The sequence below is a fragment of the Papilio xuthus genome, unplaced genomic scaffold, assembly GCF_000836235.2.
Source record: "Papilio xuthus unplaced genomic scaffold, Pxut_1.1 DF826762.1, whole genome shotgun sequence".
NCBI lineage: Eukaryota > Metazoa > Arthropoda > Insecta > Lepidoptera > Papilionidae > Papilio > Papilio xuthus.
The window spans coordinates 1-5,405 of NW_013531887.1; positions in this window are offsets into that span (position 1 = coordinate 1).

Below are 5,405 nucleotides of genomic sequence, written 5' to 3' on the forward strand. Positions count from 1 at the left end.
CCTATGGCGTTTAAACTACAATTGTTTAAAAATAGGACCTTTTCTACACGACTGACGAAGGATGACATAGAATATGAATTTATGTTTAATTATATGTAAACTTGACTTTAACGAGTACATCACTCGTACTTCTATATGTATATATCCCGTTATAAAAGAGATCTTTCTCCTTTGAGCAGAATTGTATACTTCATCTACTCGCAGTAGTTGATATATTATAATAAACAATTCGAATACTTTGCAATAATTTCTTGCTACTTATCTTCACTATAAGTTCACAAAACGACCACACTGAGAGGTTTAAAGTAAACTGTAAGTTAGGGGTGACCAAAGACTTCTTTTGAGTTTCAACGTAGATATCTGCAGGTTGCATCACGATGTTTTCCGTCGGAAATATATGTTGTCGGCCTCATTTCCGGTATCCAAAAAGCTTAGGTATTGCAGAATAATTAATGAATACGGTTGCTCTAATGACTTTAATTATATAAACAGATGTTAGAATGGATATCACAGACTTGGATTCCTGACTAGTATATATCCTCTTGTGCAGATGGTTATGTTATGTACATCGAAGGCACAGGGCTTAACATATGTAAATATAATACATACGTTAAGACTTCTTGTGTCGTACGTACCGTTAGGAAGAAAATCCGAAAATGAGCCAGTGTATTGACTCAACACGAGCCTTACTAAAACGTCGACGTTGATGTCCAATCACTATTTATTCTTACACTAGACTTTGTGACGAAAGCACGTCATTCGCGCCAAAGGATCATAATTAATAATGTCTACAAGTACGTATATAAACTACCACTTAATACGAAGTCGAACTCCATTGAGTGGTGGTGGAATAGTGTGACGGAATCAACACAACTACTATTTATGAAAAATAAGCCAATCCAGCAAATATTAGTCAAGCCAGTATATAATTATGTGTACATCAATATAAAAGCCTACACTACGTAACGTCTAGCGGGAAAAGATACAGAACAAGTTTAACAACAAAGATGTAATACGTGTTAGAAAAGAACTTGTTAATGGTCATAAAATTCAGTGCACGACACAAAGGAAACTTATAATGATGTAACTCCGCTGACATTAAGTTGTTGAGACGTCTCCGGGGAAAACCGGCTTGTTCAGTACGTAGTTTTTATAACGAAATCACGTAAAAGCTTAACAAAAAAATTCAGTGTAACCAAAGGTTAAGAACATTTATAAGATTGGAATTTACTTGGTATGAGTTTTCACTACCAAACACATGTCGAACAACATATCGTTATATTTGTTTTATCAAAGATAATAGAAAGAATCGCAATTTATTTATAAATCGATTACGCTAGTTGGAACTTGTGTTTATACTAGCTGTAGCCCGCGACTCTGAATGAAACTTAATTAGTAGCCTATGTGTTACGCCAAATTTCAGCGAGATCAATGCAGCCGTTCTGGAGCTACATTCCAACAAACATCAATCCATCTAAACATTCACATTTTATATTAGTAATATATTTACAAAACACTAAATAAAAATAATAATAAAAAACACTACGTAATAATAGTGGTGATGATTTCTCATCATCGGTCAAGCCGGAGGTGTTGGAGATAAGTTCAGTAAAACCTTTAAAAAGATAATACAAATAAAAAATATAATTTTATATGATTCATGAAAACGTAGCTAAAGGCAGGCGCAGGAGGTGAATTGATCAATTTAGTTTTATTGCCGCGTTTACGATAAGCGGCCGAGAGTTATTATGATTGGTACTGTGTTTACCGCTCGAGCCTTATTAGAAGAGATAAAGTGGTATAGGATCTGTCACTAGTCGCCCTTAATCTGCTTCTGATTGAGAAGGTCAGTATTTTCAAGGTCAATTCGATTTTCGTGATTTTTGATTAAAATACACTTAAATTTTAGAACATCATTATTAAATCACTATCCGTCATCGCTGAAGAGGCTCGGGACGGACAGATGATTGTATATTTTATGTTCGAAAAATGAACATCGAAAAACGCAGTGGTACATGGCGGGATTCGAACCCCGGACCTGCAACACAAGTCAAGTGCGTAACTCCTGAGCCCCTTCTCAATTTTTTTATTTTATTAATTTTAGAACACTGGTTCTTACAAGTATGGGATGAATCCTTTCACACGAGGTCTTATAACCATATGCCAGGGATAACACAGACCAGTCAGACAGATTGCACTTTGTTTAAAACTTGCTTGCATTTTATTAGGATTAAAATTAAAAAAAAAGATATTATGACTACATTTCATTCGAGTAAGTTAAAAATGTATTCGCATAGTCTAATACATGCAGCAATACATTGAATAATGTCCAAGTGAATTCCAATTTCCATTTAAAATGAATCCGAATGGCAAACAGAGAGCAGATCTGAGCAAACCTCTTTGTGCCGACGCCGGCCTGTAAATGTGCTGCGAAGTGATATTGAGCTTCCATTATATTTCATTTCTCTCCAATAGTTTTATAAAAGTTTAATTTTGCGTTATAATTTTTCATTTATAATACAGTTTGTCAGCAAAGAAAATTTAGTAATTTGTGTAACGTTAGCTTTTACATTTAATGTACTATGTCGACATCTGTCGTACGCGATAAAAAAAAAAAACTTGAAAAGTAGCCTATGTTTTCTTCCAGACTTTGTTCTACATTTGTACCATATTTCATTAAGATCTGTTGAGTTGTCATGGAGATATCTATTAACAAACATCTATCAATTTTAACTTTATAATATTAGTAAGATTGTATAGGTTATGAGTTAATAATTCTAAAAATATTGAGCTTATTTATAAGACTTAATTTATCTTTTGCGTTCTGTTAACTTAATATTTTAATGAAGTCTTAAATAAACAGTATGTAAATTTGAAATAAAAACCGTCCTACGAAAACCAACAACACCTCTGAACACACTTCGAGGTATGTTTGTTGTTAAAATACTAGGAATATTAACTTATTCCATTTGAGAGGAAAGCTTTGAGGTTTTGTTGGCAAAGTTTGAACATCGCGCAACTCTCGAATATTAGTTAAAATTACTTTTAGGTTTAATGGTGGGGTTGTGTGTTTGTACATTTGTATAAATCGCTAAGGAAATGATTAAACTAAAGTGATTCTGAAATCGATAAATTAAAAACACTGAAGCCTAACTGTAACTCTCCGGCAAAAGTAAATCTAAATTTTTTTTTAAATGAGTCGAGGCGTTTACGCATTAGCAGTTCACAGTGAAATATATATACAAACAGATAAGACGTAATCCGACACCATGCCGGTGTATCAGCGCCTTTGCATCGACTAATAAATCAACGCTTACGTCTCCATAAATCTGACAATTGAGGTTTATACAAAAGTGCGACATTCTTAAAATAGTTTATTGCATTATTTTTAATTAAAAATAAAAGAACGATTATTAGTACACTAGCAGTTGCCCGCGAGTCCGTCCGCGCGGAATTATAAAAAAAAAATAGTAATTAGCCTATGTGTTTTTCCAGTTTACGTTCTACATCTAAGGCTAATTTCATCAAGATACGGACAGCCATTCTAGAGATATCTTTAAACAAACATCCATCCATTCAAAACTTCTCATTTATGATGAAAGTAAGATTGAAATTGTTGATAATATGAATAACAAAAGAAACCTAGGATGAAGATCGCATGCATACAACAGCTGTGTAACGCATCAAATTACGGAACACGTATTCACTTTATTACTGGCAAATCGTAATAATACCACCCATATCTCATGTGTCAGTGGTCCGCGGGCCGATATAAATTTTCTAATATCCTTTCGCTATATCCGCCCATACACGTGATATGAAACGAGCGCCAGTTATGTCGTAAAGTCTTTTTCAGGCCGAAAGTGGTACTCGAAAAATTTGAAACATTCGAAATTAAACTTTAAAGGCAGTGTTTTAGGATCAATTTTACAATGACGGTATGTTAGTTATGAAATCTCTAAGAGCTTTTGCCTCTATCATATGCTGTTAAAGTCGATTATTAGTGATGATAGTTATGCTTATTTCGGGACTAGAGATATAGTATTTAGTATTAAACGTATTTAAGAGAATTTTTATCTATACATATTTATAAAATTGGAGTGTCTGTCTGTAATATCTAGAGTAAAAATCACATTTCGTACACATCATGTATTTGCGTAGCTTATAACGAAAACTAATTTTTAAAATCTTCGTATGTCTGTCCGCAAGGTCGCGTTTGTTTCGGGTAATTTCTGGATCAGTCGACAGATTTTGACGGGACAATATAGATAGTAGGTACACGCGGGCATATTATAGCGCTAGTTGATCATATCAATGGACAAAAACCCCTTCATTTATTCACCAACTAGGAAGATTTATATTTTATTACTAAGTTGCTAGTTGTATTCCGGTTAGCTTCATATCTGGATCCGTAGTAAAAGATTTTCTTCAACTGCGTACATATTATGAATAATTAAAAATCTTTATATTTTATTCAATACTGCAGGCTTTTGCATCGCATCTAGTAAAAGTTACTAATAATATAAACCAAACTTCTTACTAATATAATAAATGCGAATTTTAAGATGGATGGAGGGAGGGATGGATGTTTGTTTGAAGATATCTCCAGAACGGCTGAACGGATCTCGATGTAATTTGGCATACATATAGAACATAGTCTGGAAGATAATATCGACTAGTAATTAAGTGTTTTTAAGTTCCTCGAGAACGCAGACAGAGTCGCGGGCGTCAGCGAATATAAGTATTTATACATTGAAGAAATAATACTCCCTACGTGTCCTGACCCAGTCTCTTTTTTCATGATCGAGTTCTAAGAAAGCTTTCCTTATAATCTTGTTTATTTAATTACTTTAATTATCTGCTATGTTACAGCAGCAACTTCGTTAAGGATCGCACGTAAAGTCGGCAAAAGAAAATAAAGTAATTGCATTGAATATAATTAATAATACTAATTAATTACTATGAAGGCTTTTCGTTATTTTATTATACAAAAAGCTAGAAACAAAAAATTTAAAGACTTTTTTAGTATTTCACATATCTTAATGTACAATCTTACTAATATTATAAATGCGAATGTCTGGATGGATAGTTGGATGTTTGTTTGAAGGTATCTCCAGAACAGCTGGACGGATTTCGATGAAATTTTGCAAACATATAGAACATAGTCTGGAAGAACACATAGACTACTAATTAAGCTTTTTTATTACGCGCGGACAGAGTAACTAATAATTTTACATCGTACGTCTCCTTTAATTAGTAGTTGTTAAAGTTAGAAACAAAAAAAATGTTAGTTCCGATTATTCAACAGTAAATAAAAAAAATCGCGAATGATTTGTATCGTATGTATAATTCGATACGTCCGATTACAATGAGAAAAATGACAAAAACATAGTTAAAAATAAAAA